Here is a 25,510-nt window from a genome sequence, read left to right on the forward strand (position 1 = left end):
GAGCCCTAACTACTGGGCTGTTTATGGTGAAGGTGGGCTCCGTGAACCTCCCCTGTTAAAGCTGTTCCACTTGCTATAAATAAATATTCAGTGGAAGAGGGACTTGAACATGGGACTCCTACGTGCGTATCCTCACCACTGACCCATAGAGTCAGGGTCGTGGCCCAAGGACTGTTTCAGACAGGGGAACAAGTCTCTCACATGCTGGATGTTCCTTTTGCTGCCCACAGCAGGACTAGAAAAAATTAATAAGATGATCTTTCCTCTATGCTTTCACATGGAGGAAACAAAGAAAACTGAGGAAGGTGGACAGCCATGCTCCCTCTTTCCTTAGGGCTAATGAATGACCAGTTGTGTTGCCTCCTGCATCCTGGAAGGTGGTGTCACACAGATGTATTGCAGTTTTCACTTCCAGTTCAAGGAGAGGCAAGACTTATAATAAATAGTATTTTGCCTAGTTTTTTATTCAGTCTTGTTTGCACATATCTCCTGCAACCAGATGAATGAGGAAGTATGTGGTTGAATGGAATATCTTCAATATCCTATTCTAAAGTTGCCTTTGCACTTAACATGTTCCTGTTGAATCTGGATAACGGTGGTTCTGGAGCTAATCTCAGGCACAGATTAACAAGTGTGCCTGCAACGCACTTGAACAGGGCCTGCAATATCAGGGGGACCCCTGAACACCTGGCTGATTTATATCCAGCCTAGCTGTTTTTTCCCCATGTGATGCCAGTTGTAATGTGCCAGGGTGGTTTTCACTGGTAAGTTACAACAGGAACTCCTCTCCTTCCCCGGCACACTGCAAGTGACAGCCATTGCTGTGTGCAGGGGCACTGGTGGCTGCTTCCACTACTGTGTGATGGCCACTGGGAGCACTGCTGCACGGCACCCAGGTCTCACTCCATGTGCCAGATCCTCAGCATGCTGATGCAGTGGTGGAGACTCCTATCCTTCTCTGCACTGGAAAGCTGGATGGACCTGAGGCTTACCAGCAGGGAGGAGTAAGGAGCAGGAACCAAGGTGGAGAGGGCTCCCAGGAGGCTCCTGGGAGTGGGTGGCTATAGGGAGTCATGGCCCGGGGAGAGGTCAGGCTGGTGGGGAGGCAATGGCCAGTTTCTCTATCTCTTGGAGGTGGCAATCCTACTTGGGTCCTGACCAAGTTTGGCTTGGCGACTACCCTGAGTCGTGACTTATGATGAGGGAGCTTGGCGGGCCAAACTTCAGAGAGTAGCACTGCAACCTGGCACACGGGGTCACAGCATCGCTCAGGTTTGGCACCCTCGGCAGATGCACAGGCAGGTTTGGCGCCCTGGGTATGTGGGCCTTTGCTTGGTGCTCTCCTGGATGGCCACGGCAGTCAGAGCCATGTAAGAACAGGGGGGCTTCTAGAATGGGTCTGGTTTCTCAGGTCACTTTTCATGGTTCAGCTCATGCTTGGCTCATTCTGCCTCCTTGCTGGGATTGGTGTCATTAGCTATCGGAGCCAGAGTGTTCTCTTCAGGGTCCAGGTAGCTGGCCAATATGATACCTAAATTTGTATATAGGCACCCCAAGCGCCTATATACAAATGCACAAAGCCTTGGAAACAAGCAGGGAGAACTGGAGGTCCTGGTGATGTCAAGGAATTATGACGTGACTGGAGTAACAGAGACTTGGTGGGATAACTCACATGACTGGAGTACTGTCATGGATGGTTATAAACTGTTCAGGAAGGACAGGCAGGGCAGAAAAGGTGGGGGAGTAGCACTGTATGTAAGGGAGCAGTATGACTGCTCAGAGCTCCGGTATGAAACTGCAGAAAAACCTGAGTGTCTCTGGATTAAGTTTAGAAGTGTGAGCAACAAGAGTGATGTAGTGGTGGGAGTCTGCTATAGACCACTGGACCAGTGGGATGAGGTGGATGAGGCTTTCTTCTGGCAACTCGCAGAAGCTACTAGATCACATGCCCTGGTTCTCCTGGGCAACTTTAATCATCCTGATATCTGCTGGGAGAGCACTACAGCGGTGCACAGACAATCCAGGAAGTTTTTGGAAAATGTAGGGGACAATTTCCGGGTGCACGTGCTGGAGGAGCCAACTAGAGGGAGAGCTTTTCTTCACCTGCTGCTTACAAACTGGGAAGAATTAGTAAGGGAAGCAAAAGTGGATGGGAATCTGGGAGGCAGTGACCATGAGTTGGTCGAGTTCAGGATCCTGACACAGGGAAGAAAGGTAAGCAGCAAAAAACGGACCCTGGACTTCAGGAAAGCAGACTTTGACTCCCTCAGGGAACTGATGGGTAGGATCCCCTGGGGGAATAACATGAGGGGGAAAGGAGTCCAGGAGAGCTGACTGTATTTCAAAGAATCCCTATTGAGGTTACAGGGACAAACCATCCCGATGTGTCGAAAGAATAGTAAATATGGCAGGCGACCAGCTTGGCTTAACAGTGAAATCCTTGCAGATCTTAAACATAAAAAAGAAGCTTACAAGAAGTGGAAGATTGGACAAATGACCAGGGAAGAGTATAAAAATATTGCTCGGGCATGTAGGAATGAAATCAGGAGGGCCAAATCGCACCTGGAGCTGCGGCTAGCAAGAGATGTTAAGAGTAACAAGAAGGGTTTCTTCAGGTATGTTGGCAACAAGAAGAAAGCCAAAGAAAGTGTGGGCCCCTTACTAAATGAGGGAGGCAATCTAGTGACAGAGGATGTGGAAAAAGCTGATGTACTCAATGCTTTTTTTGCCTCTGTCTTCATGAACAAGGTCAGCTCCCAGACTGCTGCTCTGGGCAACACAGCATGGGGAGTAGGTGGCCAGCCCTGTGTGGAGAAAGAAGTGGTTCAGGACTATTTACAAAAGCTGGACGTGCACAAGTCCATGGGGCTGGATGCGTTGCATCCGAGAATGCTAAAGGAGTTGGTAGCTGTGATTGCAGAGCCATTGGCCATTATCTTTGAAAACTCATGGCGATCGGGGGAAGTCCTGGACAACTGGAAAAAGGCTAATGTAGTGCCCATCTTTAAAAAAGGGAAGAAGGAGGATCCTGGGAACTACAGGCCAGTCAGCCTCACCTCAGTCTCCGGAAAAATCATGGAGCAGGTCCTCAAGGAATCAATCCTGAAGCACTTACATGAGAGGAAAGTGATCAGGAACAGTCAGCATGGATTCACCAAGGGAAGGTCATGCCTGACTAATCTAATCACCTTCTGTGATGAGATTACTGGTTCTGTGGATGAAAGGAAAGCAGTGGATGTATTGTTTCTTGACTTTAGCAAAGCTTTTAACACAGTCTCCCGCAGTATTCTTGTCAGCAAGTTAAAGAAGTATGGGCTGGATGAATGCACTATAAGGTGGATAGAAAGTTGGCTAGATCGTTGGGCTCAATGGGTAGTGATCAATGGCTCCATGTCTAGTTGGCAGCCGGTATCAAGTGGAGTGCCCCAAGGGTCAGTCCTCAGACTGGTTTTGTTCAATATCTTCATAAATGATCTGGAGGATGGTGTGGATTGCACTCTCAGCAAATTTGCGGATGATACTAAACTAGGAGGAGTGGTAGATACGGTGGCCGGTACGGATAGGATACAGAGGGACCTAGACAAATTGGAAGATTGGGCCAAAAGAAATCTGATGAGGTTCAACAAGGATAAGTGCAGGGTCCTGCACTGAGGATGGAAGAATCCAATGCACTGCTACAGACTAGGGACCGAATGGCTAGGCAGCAGTTCTGCGGAAAAGGACCTAGGGCCTAGGGAAAAGGACAGTGGATGAGAAGCTGGATATGAGTCAACAGTGTGCTCTTGTTGCCAAGAAGGCCAATGGCATTTTGGGATGTATAAGTAGGGGCATAGCCAGCAGATCGAGGGACGTGATCGTTCCCCTCTATTCGACATTGGTGAGGCCTCATCTGGAGTACTGTGTCTAGTTTTGGGCCCCACACTACAAGAAGGATGTGGAAAAATTGGAAAGAGTCCAGCGAAGGGCAACAAAAATGATTAGGGGTCTGGAACACATGACTTATGAGGAGAGGCTGAGGGAACTGGGATTGTTTAGTCTGCAGAAGAGAAGAATGAGGGGGGATTTGATAGCTGCTTTCAACTACCTGAGAGGTGGTTCCAAAGAGGATGGTTCTAGACTATTCTCAGTGGTAGAAGATGACAGAACAAGGAGTAATGGTCTTAAGTTGCAGTGGGGGAGATTTAGGTTGGATATTAGGAAAAACTTTTTCACTAGGAGGGTGGTGAAACACTGGAATGCGTTACCTAGGGAGGTGGTGGAATCTCCTTCCTTAGAAGTTTTTAAGGTCAGGCTTGACAAAGCCCTGGCTGGGATGATTTAATTGGGGATTGGTCCTGCTTTGAGCAGGGGGTTGGAGTAGATGACCTCCTGAGGTCCCTTCCAACCCTGATATTCTGTGATTCTATGAAATACACCCTTCTTCCCAGGGGGAAAAAGAACCAGCTTTCCTGCTTTCTTGGCTTCTGAAGTTCAATCTCATAATCAGTGTCTCAGAGCCAATCCCTTATTTGTATTGGTCTGGTTCAAACTTGTGTCCAGAGCAAGCTGAGACTCAGTGGCCCTTTGTCAGTGTCCTTGTGCGGGGCTTGAGGTCAAATTTCTGGGCCCAGGTCAGTGCCAGAGGTCAGAACATGTGTCAGGGTTCCAGGTCCTGATCGAGGCTTAGAATCCAACGTAGAACCAAAGTCAATGCTGGGTGTTCAGGAGAAGAGAACCAGAGTTGGTTGTGGCAGCTCGCAAGGGATCTGCATTGTTGCCTAGACATTTCTTGGTATGCCTTGTGAGCTTATACGGGGCGAACAGTCCAATCAAGAACCTTCAAGGCACTGCTAATAAGGTCTCTTGGGCAAGACTTCCTGTAGTCAGCTGAAGGTGACAGGGAGTGGCCAGCCGCCAAGTGAGGGTAGCCATCTCCCGGTGGCGCTACCGACCCAGATTTGAGTCCTGCCAATCATTTCATCTATTCCCTCAGAAGCTGGTAAAGTTCCTCTCTCAGCCCTGCCTATTTTTCAAGAGGCAGCAAAGAGTTTCTGGCTCGGATATCCAATGCACTAATGTACTTCCTCTATTTGTATGGTCCCTGGCAGGTTCTGCTTTTATCAGGAACCATTTCCCCTATAGCTGGGGAGCCAGCTGGGCATGGTCAAATTTGTTTCTAAGTCACATTTCATAAATCTATCCAAACAATTAGCTTACTTAGCAAATATTTTCCAGTGCAAAAGGAGACAGAGTGTGTGTATGGGGGAATTAGATTTTTTTAAAAAAATCAAATTGCCGTGTTTGTTAAAGATATTAAATATTAGATGTTTAAAGTCTTCGCTCATCTATTAATAATCAAAAAATTGAGATTTTCTTGTTCTCATATTTTGCAGACTGTATACCACATACTCTGAGTTTAAGGAAGGTGCCTCCCCCAATTTCCGTAGTACATGGGGCCCCAAAATTCTTTAATCTGGCCCTGGCTAATCTAACACATCTAGAAGTGAAAATGGATGGTACACACAGACCAAGTGACCTTGTGGACTAAATGTCTGCTTCATATTCTTAAGGCTGAGTTAAAGTACAAACTTAGCAGGATTTGTGTTAAAATATCTATTAATCGCTCATCATGTTGTTGGGAAGAAGCCAATTCTTATCACTTTGCTAAAGAAAAATAATGCAATCTGATTAGAATCAGTTTTAAAAAAATAGAAGTAATTGTTCAGCCACAATATAAACAAAGGATGACAATTTAAAGAGCTAGCTCAACTGTCCAATAATTAGGAGTGACCTAGGCTTCCCCCTCCTACAGTTGAGGGTAACACTCCCTGTTCATATTGTATGTGTGAGCTAATTGCTATGTTAGATCATCCAAATCATACTTTTTCTAAAGCGGCTGTTTTTACAGCTATCACAACTTTGTTGTGACCAGACTGTTCTTTATAGCATTTTTTTATGCATGAGAAATATTTGAGACAAGACTGGATAAAATAGGAAGTGAACCAGAGAAGATTAAAAACACCCACTTAGTATTTTGAGAGGCAAACTCATGCTCCTGTGCCTAGCCCAAGTAGCTGGGCATTCTGTAGGGGGAAGTGACCACATTTTCAACGTCCAAGACTAACCACAGGGCAGACTTAAGTAGGGTGCAAAAGTCCATGAAGTTTACTGAAGTAGTTCCCCCCTCCGCCCCCCCGAGTTCCCTGGAACAGTTTCAGTAGGCCCTATCAGGGCCTGTCTCAGGCACTGCATACCACTCAGTAGTTTGTTTGTTTGTTTTTTGGTAGTAAGGCAAACAAATAGTCCCCAAAACAAACTCAGTAGTTCTGTGCTAGTCCTACCTTCCTCCAGAGGACTCTGGCAGTAAGCAGTTTCTGCAGAGGTTCTAGGCTGGTCCTTTCCAGCTTGGAGCAAAGAATAGGAAGCCTGTTCTCCTTCCCTCTGAGATGTTCTCTTCCCTTTTTAACTGCCCCTCAATACCTGACAGCGAGTGCAGGTGGACCAGGGTGGGGCTGAGTGGGCCCACAGCAGCGAGTTAGCCCTTGCTGGCTTAGTGTGGATTTGGCATACCCCATCACAGGGTAGTGTTTCCAACTTTCTGATTGCAGAAATCTGAACGCTCTTACCCCGCCCCTGTCCTGCCCCTTCTCCGAGGCCCTGCCCCTGCACACTTCATCCCTCCTTCCTCTGTCACTCGCTCTCCCCCACCCTCACTCATTTTCACTGGACTGGGGCAGAGGTCTGAGGGGGGGCAGAGGGGGTGAGGACTCCGGCTGGGGGTGCGGGATCTGGTGTGGGATTAGAGATAAGGGGTTTGGAGTGCAGAAGGGGGCTCAGGCTGGGGCCGAGGGGTTTGGAGTGTGGCAGGGGATGCGTGCTCTGGGAGGGAGTTTGGATACAAGAGAGGGTTCCAAGCTGGGGCAGGAGGTTGGGGTGCAGAGTGGGGTGAGGGCTCAGGCTGGGGGTGTGGGCTCTGGGGATGAGGGGTTTCAAGTGCAGGAGGAGGATCTGGGCTGGGGCGGGGGGTTGGGGCGCAGAAGGGGGTGTGGGCTCTGGAAGTGAATTTGGGTGCGGGGGGAGCTGGGGCAGAGGGTGGGGGTGTGGGCTTCGGCCGCGCTTACCTCAGGCAGATTCTGGAAGCTGCCGGCATGTCCCTGCACCTCCTTTATGTAAGTGGGGGAATAGTCCCGCTATTATGGGGAACTTTCCTGGCTTCTGCACTACCCCGGTGAAGTGGGCTAGCAAAAGGATCTGAGTCCTCGCTCCCACTTCCTTTACCCAGTGACCTCCCTGCCCTTGAGGACTCCCCTTCCACTCTCCTGTCTGGCAGAGTCCTCGTAACCCCAACAAGGCTGGGCCCAGGATTCCTGGGGGGCTTGACCCCCAACCCTGCTGTGGTCACCTAGGACAGGGGCTAGGGTGTCCCCACTCCGGGGTACTCTCTCTGCACTGGGCACCTCTAAGACCCACTGACCATTACATACAAGTTAAAGCAAATGCAAGTTATTTAATCAACAATTAATTTTGAAAAGAATAAGGAAAAACGGGAAAGGTTAAAGGAAACTCATCAACCCGCCCTGTGGCAGGGAACATCACAAACAGTGTCTCTGGAATGTCAGGGCAGTTCACAGTCTGTTCCTTGTAAGTCCCGGGCCTTCCTCTCAGGCCCTGGCTGTGCTGCAGGGATGCTGTGGGTTGGACACTTGCTCTGGTGGTGGCCACACGCTCTCAGGCTCTAAGTGGTAGGACCCTTCTTCCCAGTGTTGCCCCCGCCCTGTCGGGATTATGATCCACGCCTGGCCTGCCGAGCCTCTTGGCTGAGGCGTCTCCCTGTGCTGGGCCCGCTGCCCAGGGTCCCCCTCGCTCTTCCCAGCTGCTCACCGCACCCAGCTCCAGACTGCTCCAGCCCCAGCTGTACCACTCTGTCTCTGCTGCTCTGCCTCCAGCTCCCTGGGCTGCTTCTTTAGCCCCTCTGCCTCTGGTTGCTGCAGCTCTGCTCCCAGGACAGGTCTTCTCTGCAGGCTGCTTCTGTGACTCTGCTCCCAGCACTGACCTGCTTTGTGGGCTGCTTTTCTGGCCCCTCTGGCTCTGGTTGCTGCAGCTCTCCTCCCAGGGCAAGTCTGCTCTCTCTGGGCTGTGCCTCTAGCTTTGGGGCTGCAGCTCTGCTCCCAGGACAGAGTCTGCTCTCTCTGGATCTGGCACAGCTCTGCTCCCCAGCTCAGCTCGGGCCCCTGCTTTTTCCTCAGCTCGGCCCTACTCTGTCTGACCCAGGCAATTCCAGCTCACATGGCGGACAGGACCTCCCTGGCCTCCTGACTTCCTGATTAGCCTGCCCATCCTGTCATTCAGGCTGACCTGCAGCATTGCCCTCTCTCCATTGTTCCTGGGGGCTGTCAGTCTCAGGGTCCTGATTCCCCATCGACCCTTCCCCTTTTTAGTACTGGGAGCTAGCCAACCAAAACACCCCCACTGAATGTTAGTAAGGGGGCAACAGTCCCCTTACATTCCCCCTTGCTAAAATTCTGCCACAGCCACAATATTCACACCAGTACATCCGGGCCCCATAGTAACAACATATACTCACATCGTATCATATCAAAAACCCATTAACAATTATCAAAAGAACATTTAACATATTTAACATTTCACATCTACTTCTTCATACTATACATAACAATATTCATTAAAACACTTCATAGAACCAATAACATAATCATCTCTAAGTCTAACAGGAAGTACACCCTTATTAGCCCTTTGGGACCTTCTTAAAACTGGTGGCTCGTTACTCTTATTTTCTACTTCCCTGTTCTCGAGTAATACTGGGTCAGCTTGAGGGATTTGGCCATTTTCATTAGGGTTTGTGTTTGTCCCACTCTGTTCCCCTCTGTATTCGGTTTGTGGGACTAGAACCATCCCCCAATTGGTTTCTGTCTCCTCAGGGTATGCTGATCTATGCCTCCTATGGTCCCTGACTGGACTAAGAGTGCATTGTTTTAGCTGGTCCCTATGTACTACTCTCTCAGGACCTCCTCGTTCAGGCCGGATGGTGTAAACTGGTAGCTCGGGATTGTTGTGAGTGACTACAATGTGGGGATTTGACTCCCACTTGTCCTGAATTTTATTACGCCCCCAGTATCTATGGTTATGAACTAGCACATGGTCACCAGGCCTGATGAGAGCCCTACTGGACTTGTGATGATAAGTCCTTTTCCTACTTTGGGTTGTGTCTTTAGTTGTATTGAGAGCAACTTCACAGGCTATTTTCAGTGCTACCAGAACTCAACCAGTAAACCAATAGGATGGAGCCTGTGGATAGGATCCTGTTTGTGACGCCAATTATGTAAGCAGGGGAATAGTCCCGCTCTTGTGGGGAGCTTTCCTGGCTTGGCCCCACTCTGTCTGACCCAGGCAAATCCAGCTCACACGGCGGACGGGACCTCCCTGTTCTCCTGACTCCCTGATTAGCCTGCTCGCCTTGTCATTCAGGCTGACCTGGAGCATTGGCCTCTCTCCATTGTTCCTGGGGGCTGTCAGTCTCAGGGTCCTGATTCCCCATCGACCCTTTCCCCTTTTTAGTACTGGGAGCTAACCAACCAAAACACCCCCACTGAATGTTAGTAAGGGGGCAACAGTCCCCTTACATTTAGCTCATCTGGCATGTAAATATCTTGCAACTCCAGCTACAAAAATGCCATGCAAATACCTGTTCTCACTTTCAGGTGACATTGTAAACAAGAAGCGGGCAGCATTATCTCCTGAAAATGTAAAAAATCTTGTTTGTCTAGGTGATTGGTTGAACAAGAAGTAGGACTGAGTAGACTTGTAGGCCTTAAAGTTTTACGTTGTTTTGTTTTTGAATGCAGTTATTTTTTATACAAAATTCTACATTTGTAAGTTCAACTTTCATGATAAAGAGATTGGACTACAGTACTTTTATTAGATGAATTGAAAAATACTATTTCTTTTGTTTGGGTTAGCTGTGCTCCTAGTGTGCTGTATATTTTGTTTGGCAATAGACTTGTGGGATTTTACCTTTACGATCTAACTTCCTCTTCAGGTCAAAGCTGGAAAAGACTGTAATAAATGCCAGTCGGCAGAGCTATAATTCCTCTCCAAGTTCTTACTTGCAAGCTAAGACGAGTGACGCTTCTTTTATAGGAAAGAATAAGCATAGCTAGTGGTTGGATCACATCTAAATGATAAGGCTATAGGGAAAAGAAGGATCTGTTCTTGCACGACAGTCTATCCACCATGTGTTTTTGTGTGTGTGTTGATAACCCTTATTAATGGGATAATCTGCCATAGGATTGATTAATCACAGACCAGATGATGACTGCTACATGAATGAATTCCCAATAATTGATCTGCATTTAATTATTTGATGTTATGGGGCTTCATGAAGAAATAGCAATGTTAGAATGTTAATAAACTGAATGGCCTCTTTAAAGAGAAATAGCTGTGACCATGTTGCTTGTTCTACTAGATTTGTTTTGAGGGCTTTGTGTATTACAAGTCAGCCTCAATTACTGTAGTTATTCATTAGAAATGAAGCATATGTCTTGATGGACAGAATCCTGCCCTCTGAGAGTGGAAGGGAGCCAAGCCAGAAGTAAGGTGTGTCCCTGAGCCATCCTGTTTATTCAGGGCAGGTTTTTGTTATTGTCATTAATTATTTGTATTACTGTAACACTTAGTCATAGACCAAGACCCCATTATTCTAGATGCCATACAAACACAGCACAAAAAGATGGTCCCTGCCTTAAAGAACTCACAATCTAAGTATAAGACAAGATATGACAGGTGGATACAGACCAACAAATGGGGGAGCACAAAAAAACCCCAATGAGACAATATTCATCACCATGGTAGGCAGGCTGTGGTCTTAGCACACCAGCAAACTAACCATTGTCAATTTTTTTCTAGGCATAATTAAAAATGAGCATTTTAAGGAGGGTTTTGAAGGAGAATAATGTATTAGTTTTGAAGATGTTTATGGGAAGCCCTTCCCAAGAATGAGGGACAGGATTTGAGAAAATGCAAAGCTGTTTGCTGGAAAATTTAAAGCATGGGCAATGGAGGTTAGTATTACAGGCCGATTGGAGTTGGCATCTCAAATAGTGAATGAGAGATGTAAGGTAGGTAGGGTGGGGACAGGCCATGAAAGTGAAGACGCAATAAAGAAGGGAGAGCCTGTGAAGGAATGCAAAAAGAGAGATGATGTGGTCAAAGTGATGGGCAAGGCGAAAGGTCTTTGCAGCAGCCTTCTAAATTGATATGGGTAGGGGAAGATTGCATTTGTTAGGAGCAGAGAAAAGGATGTTGCAGTCATTGAGACGTGAGATGAGATTACACAGAGATAGGTATAGAAGAAAAAAGATGGGAACCAAGGACAGAGTGTGGAACCCCCAATGAAAGCTGGAGGGGGATTGAGGCACATCCATTGAAGGACATGCTGAAGGAGTGATTGTAGAGGTAGGAGATGACAAAGTCATGGAAGCCAGGAGGACAAGATTTCAAGAAGAAGAGCATGGTTGACAGGGTTAAAGGCAACGGATAGGTGAAGGAGGATGAGGATGGAGTACTGGTTGAGTTTTGGCCAGGAAGAGATCAGAGACTTTGGAGAGAGACATTTTAGTGGAGCACAAGAGACAGAAGCCAGACTGGAGAGTGTCTAGAATACAAATGGAGGGGATAAACTCCAGACAGTGATTGTAAACAGCATGTTTAATGATCTTAGAAATAAAAGGGAGAAGGGAAATGGGGTGCTAGTTGGAGAGGCAATGGGATCCAGGGTGGGTATTTTTTTTTTTTTTAAGATAGGAGTGACTAAAGCATGTTTGTATTGGGATAGAATGGTTAAGGAGAAGAGTAAGGGAGGGGATGAGTGCGGGAGCAAGGGAGATTAGCACATAAAATAAAACCTTTAAGTCTAAGATCATATCTGCCACTTTTCCCCAAACTACTCCTCCTCCTGGAGAGATTTCAAGCCTCAATGGATTATTTCAGCCCTCCTCCTGATTATATGAGTTACGTATGCCCATGCAGGAGATAATCAATTATCAGCAAGGGTTTAGGGCTTGTCTACACAAATATTTAGTTTATGGTGTGCTGATATGTGCACATACCCTGCACTAGCTTATTGCACACTAACTATCTGTGTGGACCCTGCTGATTCTCATTAGCAGTTCATTAGTGTGTTTTAATCTAATCTATTTCAAACTGGGGGAGATCAAAATTCACTAATGCATGGCAGTAGGGCCCACATGGACAGTTAGTGAATGGCAAGCTAAGATTCACACCCCAACTTGCCACAAACTAAATGTTAATGTAGACAAGCCCATAGTTTCAAATAGCAAATATTGGATAATTGCAGTTCACTGTTTTTAATCAATCCATTCTCTTCTGCTCCTTCTTACTCCATCCCTCCATTCCACCCCCAAATCAGAATAATTTCAAATAGTGAATGAATTCATCACAATCACTCCTGGTCATGAACTTTCTGCAGGCAGAAAGAGATTAAGGCCTTATTTACACTTACATTTTGCAGCTTTAACTATGCTGGCACAGTAAAATGGCAAGACTCCCTAGTGTAGATGTAGCTATACCAGAAGTGCTTACACTGGTGTAGGTTATTCCAGTTCAGTGAAGTGAAATAAACTATACCTTCACAAACACTTTTATACTGGTATTACTGCCTCTAATGTAGGGCTTTTACAGGCGAAAAAATCACACCTAACAAACATAGCTATGGCAGTAAAACTTGTTAAATGTAGACCAGGCCTGAGTTTCCCTGAATAAATCAGTTGGTTAGCCCTAGTAGATACTCAGGAGTTGTAAATATCTGACTCCAGTGATTATTCCTTTCTAGGTCCAATGATTATGTAACTGAATTTTGTGCAAAGAGTATGGTTATAATGAATTCATTGACTCAACCCTATCAAATTCTTACATTACTTACTTACAAGGCAGCGAAGGTTCTGACCTCTAGAGTACACCCTGAAAAGATATCAATGGATGTACTTTTGCAGCAAGTGGTAGTGGTCCTCTGAATGACTTTTTGTTGTTTTTCTTCAGTGGTAACTGCCTCCCAAAAAGTTTCTTGACAATATGGGAGCAGACTGTAGCCATATGATCAAACACTATTGCTATTATTTACGCTATCAGGATGATTCAGCAGCTGCAATTTAGGTGCTGTTTTATTTCATTTCAGCGTGATAAATCTTCAATTTTGCTATTGTCAAAGGACCAGTATATATATATATATACATACACACACACACCAACCCAGTATATATACGCACATCTTTTCCTTCCTTCCTTCTGCCCCTTTATTTAATTAAAAAAATTAAGTAATAAATATTTTGTTGGGAGAATTGTCACACAACTACTTAAAAAATTAAAAAGCTATCTGTGTTATTAAGAACATATGTTGCCATTACTGTATCTTACACCAGATAACTTCTCTTCCCAGGTGTGGTTCTTTAAGTGTACTGTATTTCAGAAGTAGAGTGAGTATCATGTGATGCAGGGGTTGTTATGGGAGTTATCTGTTTTTAATAAATAACTGGATAACGTACCAGTTGCTGGTGGAAATCCTCAAATGACCAGAGCATGAGTTAGAGCCATCTTGGGCAATTATGCAGTTTAGGATCATTTAAAAATGTTGAAAGAGAGCCAGACACTAGTCCTCATTGAAATACTAGTACTGAAAACAGTTGTAGTTGATCTTTGTGTGAATTATACTTTAGTAGAAAGGATCTGCATGTATTTTACTGAATGTAACCTTTCTCGGTACCTTCAGGTAGTGTCACCTTTTGACCACTCTGTACTAGTAGGTCCCTCTAGGTAAGGAAAGTATGCACTCATTTTTGATTCACAACCAGCTAGTTACTCACATCAGTTTTACATGCCTTGGACAAGAAGATGGAGGTGAAGTTTTCTCTGAAAGTGTCAGATATACCTCCCCCACCCCAACTAGAATAGTCATTTCAGAGAAACCAGCAAACATACAGAAAAATATAGATTAATCCTAGATTTCTCCCTTTGAAAAGGTCTGTCAGCCACAGTGCAATGTACGTATAATTTATGAGCACATGACTCAAGTTCAAAACTGCCTTCTTTCGGACTGTGGCACATCACCCTCTTGGAAGGAATGTTGTCCCTTTTCCCAGAGCCTGGGTTCGCTGTACCTAATTGTCTTTAAAGATTTGGATCATGCACAAAGATCCTGATTAAGAGGAATATAAATGTTGCAGCCCCAGTTTTTACACAGATACTATTTATTATCCTAGATTTAGTACAGTGGCAACTTCCAAGTACATTGACAATATGCAAAAAACAATTAGCCCTAAATAATTGGCCCACTCCAAACACAGCATCTGAATGTCAGACCTCTCCAACTTTCGTTCACTATCCCCTGGCTGTTTGGTCCTAGAACTCTTATCTTTTTAATGACTTTTCTCTCATTGGCCATCTCCTGAAATTAAGAAATACCACCGAGATCCAGCTAGGACTGGTTTGGCCAATTATGGGCAAAAGGGCATCTCGAAAGTAGGTGGCATTTGTATAGTTAATCTTGCAGCGTTATATGAGGTAAGGGAATGCTACAGCCACTAAAAAAGAGAGTGCTCATTCACAGAAAAAACATTGTCACACCAATAAAAAATAAATATGGCTGAATTATGACAACTTTACCTTAACATATTCTTTATGTCAGTGGTGTCCATTATGTGGCCCTCGAGGGTGACTGTTAAGAAGAATATGCTTATGAATTGAGAACATGTTCCCTGAGCTATGTCCTACAGCTCTTAAACTGAACATGACTCCCCAGTTACTTCCCAGATCACCCTAGGCCAGTCCTGATCTGAACTGAAAGCACTCAGAGTAGCAACACTTCTTCCTCCCTGGCAATGCAGCAGGGGAGGACCAGTAGTTCTGGTTTCTCCATTGCCTGCTTCCCTACTGGGCAGCGGGAGCCCCAGAGAAACCAGGATAGGAGCTTCACTCGCTCTGATGGAGTTTAGAGGAGCATCTAGCAAAGGATGGCTCCCGCCCTCTCCCCCACCAACCACCCGCGGCAACTCAAGTGAATAGGATAAAAGAAGCTGAGAACCAGCAATCAGTCATGGCTCCTGTTGTGTCTTTAGCTCTTTACACAACATTAGTAATATGAAGAAGCCACCCAGGCACAGCTGGGTCCCAAATAACCATGTTCACTTGCTGTAAACAAATATGCAAGGCCTAGCTATACACATACTTCTGCTCTGACTGATTTCTGACAGCTTCTAAACCATAGAACACAGTGAGCACCACTAGGGGGCTCTCAAACTATTTAAAAGGCTATTACCCTTTCCTATACACTACAGCTCCCCAGTTCTCTGCTCCAGCCCAAGTTAAATCAGCCTGGGGGACGCTCTAACTTGTGTCAGCCAGCTATGGTTCTCAAGGGACTTTACACCAGCTGGGGATAGCTGGAGCAAAGGTTACCCCCCATTCTCCCCTCCCCGCCGTGTGTCAGAGGCTGCAGAGAAGGAGGAAGAGGAGTCAGCAGTGCTGGCCCTGCACCCACAGGGGACTCCCACATGCTGGGGTATGCCTGGCAAGGGATTTGCAGGTGGTTTCTGTTCCCATTTCACCTCCTGAGCAGCACAAAGGGAGTGGAACCAGGTAGAGAATCTGCTCCTAAGTATCCGTTGTGGCCCCTTGACCTTTCTAAAATAATATGTTCATCCCTCACATTCAAAAGGTTGGACACTACTGATTTATATAGTATCATAGTTGTACCTGGTACTTCAGAGGTGAGCAAAAGCATGACCTTTCCCTGCCATGCTCAAATTCCAAGTTAAATCCAAAGCCTTACAAACACGACTGCAGATGATGGTAGTGAAGGAGCAGGGATGTGGCTTGTGAGGGGCGGCAGTGGGAAGAATACCATTCGTGAATAATGTAGTTTGCTGACTGCTGATCATGTGCATTGTTTAATCAGCATCTCTCTTGATTTTCAGCTTCTCATTAAAAGTAGACATGTTTTAATAACTTTCTGGGGCATGACCTTTGAAAAGCTTCATTTAACTTCAGCTCCAAAAGATACAGTGCCAAAATTAGTGCTAATGTGTAAGGTGATATAACTTAGACCTTTGCACTGAGTCCTCCCTCTACTTACTCTACTCTATGGATATTCACTCTGTTGAGGTGTAAGAGTCTAAATAGGTGCTTGGAAAAGGTATAAACTAGAGTCACTCCATCCTATTTTAACTTATGCTATATTACATCTTCTTTTGCCATCTTGGCTTTAGCTAAATCAACTCAGACTTTTTGCATACAGTGACTTGGCTGCTCTATGCAAATTCATTTGTGAATGTTTTACCTTTTTCCTTGAGGTGCAATGTATTGGTTTCTTGATAACATACTTTGACATGCTTAACTATCAGAAACATAAGACTCATAAATCCTGAGACCCCCATGTGAAGTCAGACTGTTGGATGGCAGACACGCATGCAGATATCTAGTTGCAAAGCTGCAGCAACAGTAGGACACTAATCTGAGTAGTTGTGTTACGGAGTGTCAGATTTATTGAGAACTTTGTTTAAGAAGTTCAAACAAGGGGCATGACTTTAAAGCATCCATGTATGAGCTGTTTCACCATGTGGCATAAAGATCACTGATATTTACATGCTCATTAATACCATATGATAATATCATGGATATTATAGCAAATGCGCTATAAAAATGATGGCCAATTCAAATTGTTTTACTTATCCTTCAGATATAGATGTGTACATTTTGAACTTGATGTTAACAGTGCTTTATATTTACCAGCATGTTCATTATTGTTTCAGCACAATTGAAACAATTCTGTGACTATCAAACTTTTTTGTTTGTTTCATTGCTTCTTAAACTGCCTGATGAAATCTAGTCTGCTGACAGGCTGTAAATTTCTATGCAAGTGTCAAGTAGCTTTGATGAGATCTATCATAATTATTATTAAACTAGACTTTATTTGGTTTTAATACTATAGTATCTTCCATATTGAGAAAATTACAACATTTAGCTGCTGCTGGAGATGACATGCCTAAAGAGCTTCTAAAACAAAGATGGTTAAAATACAATATACCACAATTATGGTTAAATTCCAGATTTATATTCTTGCTCTGAATTTATGGATCAGATTGTTTTTGACCTTCTGTTTTACCATCTGTTCCTTATAATACTTAAATAGGGAGACACTACTTTCATGCAGCCTAGCAAAAGAAAATCCCCAATTGGAGAAAAACAAGGAGTGAATTTTAATAACTGATTAAGTATATGAAAGAGGCAAGTGCTCAGACTAAGGTTTTACAACACTGTCATATTGATAGGACTGTTAAATGGATCAAAATCTTAGTTACAAGAGAAGAAAGGAGAGTGATTGTCTTTGATCATTGCTGCCCTGCAGAGAAGCTTCTTGGTCATATGGTATGATTTTTGTTAGAAAAGATGTGCTGAGAAAGATCCTGTAGAGATAACAGAAACCCAGCATACCATGGATAAGGTGAATGCAAGACTTTATTTCTTGTTTATGCAGATTCTTACCTCCTTGTTCTGTGCCCCCTAGTGGCAGCTATAAACATTCACAACTAACAAGGACAGATACAATGTCAGTTGCCTAAAAGAATTATACTAGTTACACATCCAGAGTGGATGATTGAAGGTTTCAGGTCCAAAGAAAGAAAACATGAGGGAGCAGATTTTGAAACAAAAGGAGCTAATCTGAAAAACAACAAATGGCTGAATTTCCAGTGAAATGGCCAGTGAAATAAAGATTTAATTTCTGATAACAGTTGAGAATGATTCATAGAGATATGTGATCCCCATGCAATACCAATCAACAGGCCCTATAAGTTTCAATACTCAGGTTTCAGTTCATGACCATCTCTCCACAGCATTTTTCCAAACTGTTCTGCCATGCCATGCCAGTTTGCATGAGGGTAGTAATATCTTTCTGGAGTGGGGTGAAGCTGAGGGATGGAGGAAGGTCAGAGAAGAATGGATAGAAAAATTCCTGTGAAACAAGAGGAACAGGAAGCTTTCAACTTTCTCTAGCTGAAACCATGTAAAGGGGAGAAGAGTTTATCACTTCTGCAGAGCTTTGTCAGCAGTAGACCCAGTCCAAAAAGGAGAAGCATGTTGCATGCAAAATTTCAACACCTAACAAAATTTAATTTCCCTTGAGATTTTAAATTAAATTATTTCTCTTTTTCTGTGAAAAAATTGAAAAAGAAAAATCTGGAATTGTTTACAAAATTGGTTTGAAAATTTTCATTTTAATAGGGGACCCCTTTCCCCACCACCACATTTTTTAATTCCTCAAATCTTTTTCCAGTGGGGGAAAAAAATGTGTGTGTGGGTAGGGGGGAGTTAAGTGAGTGAGAGAGAGAGAGAGAGCGCGCACACCTCTCATTCTTTTCCAAAATGTTGCTGAAAAGTTTCCAAGAAAATAAATAAGTTTTAATTTTTTTAAATGCTCATGATAGATACTTACCCTTTTTCGATTGGCTCAGATGACAGAGCTGTGCAGAAGAAAAAGGGTGTTCTGTAGATGTAAGAAGAGCCATTTCCTTTGACCAAAGTTGCGGTAGGTCCAACGATGCATGTAACCACATGGTCAACAGCAGTGGATGATCATTAGTCCAAGCACCTTGCCTAAATGGGGGTGAAGCCAGACTAATAATGGTTACCCTTGGTCTTGTGGAACTTTTTTGGTGTATTTACTTCCATTTTGCCCAAAAGTTTCTATTGTGAACTTTGGTCACTATTTGTTCTATTCTAGATTAGATCTTTACTTTTCTAGCACAGACCTTTTTTTGAATGTCTTTATCAAAAGGAGATAAATGATTTATAATTCATTTTACAGTGTGATAAATTATGCCCCAAATTATCAAATCAGCCAAAGTTTATAAAATGTTCAGTGTTCCAGGAGCCATAGGCCAGTTCCTCAGCTGTTGTACATCAACATAGTTCCATGGATCTATATGTTGTACAGCGTTAGTGAGCCTGCTTCCCTTCTTGTGTATACTGTGGTAAATCAGGAGTAAACCTATGGGTCATTGAAGATATACACATGTGAAAAATGATGTGGTTGATGTGAGTGAGCCCAGTACTCAGTGCTGAATTTTCACAAAGCAGCTTGGTCACATTTTAGTTATTTGTTTGTTTTTTGGTCAAAAACATGTGGTTCTTAGAAATTGTTAAATTTTGGCTTCTACCTGGAAGTCCATAATCTTAACTACAAACCTTTCACTTTACTGATCTGATTCTGGAACCTCTTCCTTTTCTGGAGAAGATCATTGAAGAAGAAATGATGAGCATATCAACTCTCTTTTAATACCTCCATTGGCTCCCTCTTCTCTATCATATCAAACAAACTACTTCACCATCAAGGCCCTTATGACCTATCCCCACCCTACCTATAATCTCTCATTAAGAAAGGAATGGTCAACTCCAGCCTCTGATCACCCAATGATACCAACCTCTATCTCCCACTTCTTAAATTTTCAAATAAGCACCTTCATGTTCTCTCACATGCTACCCCTGATGCTTAAAAGAAGCTTCCTGTAAAGTTTTACAGAATTATCTCATTATCTTCTTTCAAATCCCTCCATAAAATTCTCCTTTGCCACAAAGACTTCAAAACACTTGACAACTGTTAGACTTCTGCAGTGCTGAGATCACCTCTTGTCAGGCTGACCAATAATGTCCTATTATTTCCTTGTGCTCCCGCATCTGTCTGCCTGTATCCATCCATTATCTCTTGTCTTGTACTTAGATTGTAAGCTCCTTGGGGCAGGGACTATCATTTTGTTCTGTGTTTGTACAGCACCTAACATAATGGGGTCCTGGTCCATGGCTGGGGCTCTTAGGTGTGACAATAATACAAATAAGTAATCAAGGCTCAGCCATCACATTGATGAGTGTGGAATAAGGACCTAAATGGAATAGAATTGCTGGGCTTACAATATAATCGACTATATGAAGGAGTATGCTTTGGGGTTGGAAGGTGATTTATTTTAAAGGGAACATATTTTGTTATTAGAAAATTACCCAAGTCATCACCTCCACATTGTCTTTCAAAACTCTTCGAACAGGATGTGGAATTTGTCAGGATGTATATGTGGGGTTTTTTTTGGTTTTGGTGTGTTTTTTGCATTCAGTAAACCTTAATCCAATTATGCAGTTAATTACACAGACTTTCTATAACTGTCTAGTATGTGGTAAGGATGTCATGCTTTATACACCAAGCATATATAGATAAAAGAGGGTGATGGGGGACAATTTAACTCTTGTGTATATATTACCCACCAGCAAGCCTCATTTTCCACCAATTGCCTAGATCTAGGAAGAAACTAGTCAGGGTGTGGCACTTAGGACAATATGGGATTAGTGCTATATGAAAAGTTTGTGCAACTAGCCAGAATATAAATGATTTATTATAGAGACACTGTTTGCCTGGATATGCAAAACCCAAACATCGTCATAGTCGCACTGCTTTATCTACTACAGCAGGGGGCAAACTTTGTAGCTCTTTGTGAAACTTTGTTTTTGTGAAATTTCATTTTGGCTTTGTAGCTAAAGTAAAGAAGGCTGGGCCTGGCCGGCTTCATAAACCTAGACTGGAGAAAATAGGAGGTGAGCCCTCTACAAACACTCATAGAATGACTGAACCACTTATTTTAAAATGCCTTTAGACTTCTGGGTGTTACTATGGCCCAGATCCATAAAGGGACTTAAGTGTTGCAACACTCAACTTTTAGGTACCTAGAAAAATCAATGGAATCCACCAAATCTGGGCTAGGTTCCCTATACCCTATCCCTATACCTATCCTCTCTGGGGAGAGATCAGCACCTTAGAATGCAATCAACAAAAGCCAGCACATGAGGTGGGAAGCTGCCTACGCTAGCCATTGGCAATACCAATGAGAGGGGTGTCCTAAGCCCCACCTCTTTCACAGAGTTAGGCAACTTTAGTCTGGGGTGGAAGGAGGCACTTATCGCTGCTTGCGAGCAAAGGCTAGGAACTGCTCTCCTGGAGTCAGGAGGTTTACATGCTTAAGCCATTCTTGCAAGCGCTACTAATGCCTCCCTTATAAATTTTAGCCTAGTGGTTAAAACACTCACCGAGATCCAGGTTCAATTCCCTACTCTGCCTGAGGGGAAGAAGGAATTTGATTAGCAATTTCCCATCTTTTAGGAGATTGCCCTAACAATCCAGTTATAGAGTCATTCTCTCTGGCCTAATGACTCTTTAGTCCAAAGAGGAACAGCTTCAACAGGAGAGACTCCTGTATTAGAGCATCCTATAGCCAGGTGACTAGGGTACTTTTCTGAAAGTTGGGAGACCCCTGTTCAAATCTCTTCTTCCCATCAGGCAAAGTGGGAAATTGAACTTGGGTCTCCTGTATCCCAGATGAGTGCACTAACCACTACAAGTATGAAGGAATAAGTACCCCTTGGATTTTGAATGGGTCCCAATCTGATAGGTGTGCTCTGAGCATGACTACTGGCTTAGGGCAAGATAGGAAGGAGAATGTCTATCTCCATCTGATTTGAGGATCAGACTGGGGCTTAGGCATGAGACAGGTATCTGGACACCTAGAAAGAGGTGTTGTGTGCATGACCCAGTGGCAGAAACTTAGGCACTCAGGTAACTTTTACAATAAAAATTTAGGCAATGAGTCAGTCTAGGCACCTACAGGGTTAGGTGGCAGCTGAGAAGCAGTTTTGTGGATCACAGTGGAGCCTAAAACTGGGACGCAGGCATCAAAGTCTGGAGTCCCTTTGTGGATCTGGCCAATGTGCTTACATCCCAGCAGCCTGCCATCAAAAAGGCTATAGTCTTCCAGAGTTTGGGGGGGCTCTTTACAAAATAAAGGTCTACTTGAGGATAGTAGCAGAATGTCCCATATGTTGCTAATTCTTATGACTTTCATGTTTGGTAATATCATGAGTCTTGTGATAGTCGGTATTTTTCTTAAAGCTCCAGGAATCAGGTTATTACGTGAGAATGTCAGTTTTCATTAAAAAAAGAAGCAGCTCACCCTAATGGCTGCAGACAAAGGCTTGAAAACATGAACCCTAAATACTCCAACAATAAAAAATTTATTGTTTTTAAAAGTCTCATGATTTTCGAGACAATCTCATCATGTTTGAATTCTTGGGGGTTGTCAGTACTGTACTCTGATATCCAACTCTAAAGGATGGCTTATTTAAATATGCTCTGGTATACAGCCTTCAAGGTTTTCCAGACTTCCATGTCTCAGTTAGGTACATGCTTAACTTTACACATGCAAAACTCCTATTAACTTCAGTGTGTGGGAACATGCTTTAAGTGTTTTGTGGAGAAGAGAATTTCATCTTGTAGCATTGTCAGTTTGGCATGATTCCTAAAAACTAAAAAATATGATGTTTTTTAAAGTTATAACTGTAGCTACAGTCAGCAGCAGCAGATCAAGAGTTATTAGTGAAAGAAGAACATTTCAATGGAACAATATAGCATGCTGTAGAGGGGTTCGGCCAGAGCTCGTCCCTCTCCAGGGCAGCGGGGAACCACACTGCCTCGCTAAGTCTGTCTGGTTCTGTCGGGGAACTAGTTTGCCGCAGGGCCTCGCACCACGGCAGAGGCAAATCAAGGGCTACGCACGTCCGGTTGGCGGGCAGTAGCAAGCCTCACGCTCCGGTCCTTGGACAGGGATGGAGCAAACCGTTAAGCAATAAGCCGAGGCCCTGGGCTAGGGCAGGCGGCAAAGAGTCCGTGGCTCAGGCCCTCAGGCAGGGGCTGAGCAAATAAACGAGTTCCAGAGCCCCAGGCCCTGGGTCAGGGCGGGGCAGTACAGAGTCATTAGCTCAGGCCCTCAGGCAGGGGTTGAGCAAACAGGTAAGCAACAACAAGCCCAGGCCCTGGGTCAGGGCATGGCAGTACGGGGTATATGGCTCAGGCCCTCAGGCAGGGGCAGAGCAAACAAATGATTTTGGGAGGCCCAGGCCTAGGCCACGTTGGGTGGCAGGGGGGACACAAGCCCACCCACTCCACTGCGTCCCAGCCCGGGGCCCTAGCAGCAGCAGAAGGCCTGCTGCTTTGTCAATGGGGATCCTGGCCGCAACACACTGACATAGGCTCTGGGTGTGCTGCATCCAGACTAGGGTCTGCTGCCCCCAGGCTATTTCCTACCTGCCCCTCTAGAGATACCTGTGTTGGGACTGTGTCCTCCAAGGCATCAAGCACCATGGGCTCCTCAGGGTACCTAGCGAGCGGTAGGCTTGGCAGCTCCTCTGGGTATCTTGCCACAGGTAGGCTTAACAGCTTCTCTGGGATCTGGTCGGCATCATGCCTCGGCTGGTCTGGCCAGTCTTCAAGTTGGTTGCCAGTTGCAGGAGTCTCCCAACTGGGAGCTAGGCTACAGGCATCTGGCTTCTCCAGCAGCTGAGGCTCTAGTGAGCTCTGGGGTGGGGCTTTTGTACTTCCTGTCCTGCGCCTTGATCTCTGCGGGGTGGGTGCAGGCTCCGCTGGCTCTGCCCACTTTGGCGTCCAGAGGGGCTCATCCCTCTCTGGGGCGGCAGGGAACCACACCACCTCGCTACACATGCTAATTTGAGAAGATTAGAAATTCATATTCTAGCATAGACTCTGGGGATGTGATAACACAGTGCATTGTGACAAGCTAAATGGTTGGTAATTTACTTAGTCAGTTCCTGTCAGCAGTTTCATCTGTGTTAAATTGGTATAATTGTGTCTTAGAGAAGGCCCCCAATGCGGTTAGGACAGAGCCAAACTTTCCCAAATTCGTCATTAGCTACAATTTCCTGCTACAGATAAAAATGCTTCTGCCTCCAGTATATATTTGTGTTCTGCTAATAGAAAAGTAACTTGCTGTAAAAACATATTAAGTACAGTCCCAGTCTTCAAAGTTAATTTGATTTAAATTGTGACACTACATAGTTATCCCATTAGATTTGTGTGTGCACGAATGTGGCATTCAATCGAGCAATGTTAATATGAAAACATTCACACTGTAAATGGCCCTTCAATACTCAGCTGTGCCACCCAGCCACCAAGTGTATTGGATTTTGAAAGCAAACGCTTCATGAATGTTTAACGATCCAGAGTATTTTCATGGGGAAAGTGTGGGAGGTTTAAAGTTTCTGAACCATTTTGCAGAAAATGAAGTGAAAACCATTACTCCTGTTGGCCATATGGCTCAATAATAACTTGGAGACAAAAATTGTTTATGTTTGGCAGAAGTTAATACCAAACAAGATCTATAATCTCATTTTTGCTCACAAACATATTTCCCTTTAAAAGAGGAGCTAAAATGTCCTTACTATGATCCTACACTTTCAAAGATAAGGTACTTTGTCTAGGTTGGAATTTTGTTGTGTTTTCCTGCCAAATCTCTTTAAATAATAATAATAATAATAATAATTAATAATAATCAGATCTGGATCCCTCCAGCTTAAAGCTTCATACAGTGTTTATTATGGCCTTCCTTTATTTTGAAGAGGAAAAACAGCAGGAAATTGAGTATTTAATCATGTATATAATGTTAAAAATTGGAAACTTTTTTGTTTGAATTACTATAGTTTAGGAGCCAGCATTTATTACAATGTTTTGATTTTTATAACTTTCAACACATTTGGCTCAGACTTGTGAACTTAGATTTTTTGTTTGTGTTTAAATTCTTTCCAATTAGGTTTGCTGACTCCTACAGTTTTCCTTTTAGTTTATACCTAAGCCTATCATTGTGTCATCTTCAGAGTTAGTGTTTCATTTGGGAGAGATTGGAACAACAGTTGTTAGATGTATTTCCAGGTCTGCAAATGTTCAGCACTGTTTTCTAGATCAGAAAGATACTTATATCTAAAATAATGTGAACTTTCTGATTTATTTGATTATTATTATTGTTGTTATATTTTGGTAGTGCCAGATTTTCAACAGTGCTCTGCAGCTCCTATTGCTCAAAATGGGAGCTAGTGGGTGCTTAGCACTTCTGAAAATCTGGCCAAAAAACTCTTGCAATAAATTATTTTTTCTGTGTTTTAACCTTTAGCATTGAAAGTGAATCCTTTTCAAGGAAAATCTCAAGGGGACATTTTCCAAAGTGCCCAATTGCTGTTAGTGAGTCTAGTGCTCCTAAATCCCTCAGGAACATTTGAAAATCTTCCCCTTAATCTTTCCCCTATTCTCTCCAAAATCATAGAACTTTGTAGCTCTGCTTCTATCCATATGTTTTATGCAGAATAATAGCCTGAAGGTTAATTAAGGTCTCATGGTTGCAATCACTTACTTACTATGAGTACTCCCACTTAATCAGGCTCTAAATTTGTACTGAATTTGAGGCATTCTGTTAGGTATTGTTAAACCTTTATCTACAGTTACACTCATTAATCCAAATGATACAGGCTAATCCGTGGTCATTCATGATGAGTGACTCAAATTATCTATTAGAATAAACTCTCCACATTTGGGGTGTTTATCCAAAAGTCTTTGGTATAGAAGATA

The 25,510-nt window shown here is 43.9% G+C and overlaps 1 protein-coding gene and 1 long non-coding RNA gene across 3 annotated transcripts in view; one reads left to right on the forward strand and one right to left on the reverse strand.

The window, feature by feature from the left end:
• The window catches only part of RSPO2 (R-spondin 2), a 170,923-nt gene that overhangs the window by 105,239 nt on the left and 40,174 nt on the right, over positions 1-25,510 (forward strand). The gene's annotated exons all lie outside the window — the stretch shown is intronic.
• On the reverse strand, positions 17,522-23,566 carry LOC142070955 (uncharacterized). The gene is made up of 3 exons (XR_012666898.1): positions 23,201-23,566; positions 18,500-18,660; positions 17,522-18,019 (listed from the first exon to the last, which is right to left on the reverse strand). It is a non-coding gene; the product is annotated as an uncharacterized LOC142070955 (long non-coding RNA).

The sequence above is a fragment of the Caretta caretta genome, chromosome 2 (genome assembly GCF_965140235.1).
Source record: "Caretta caretta isolate rCarCar2 chromosome 2, rCarCar1.hap1, whole genome shotgun sequence".
Taxonomy (NCBI): Eukaryota; Metazoa; Chordata; order Testudines; family Cheloniidae; genus Caretta; species Caretta caretta.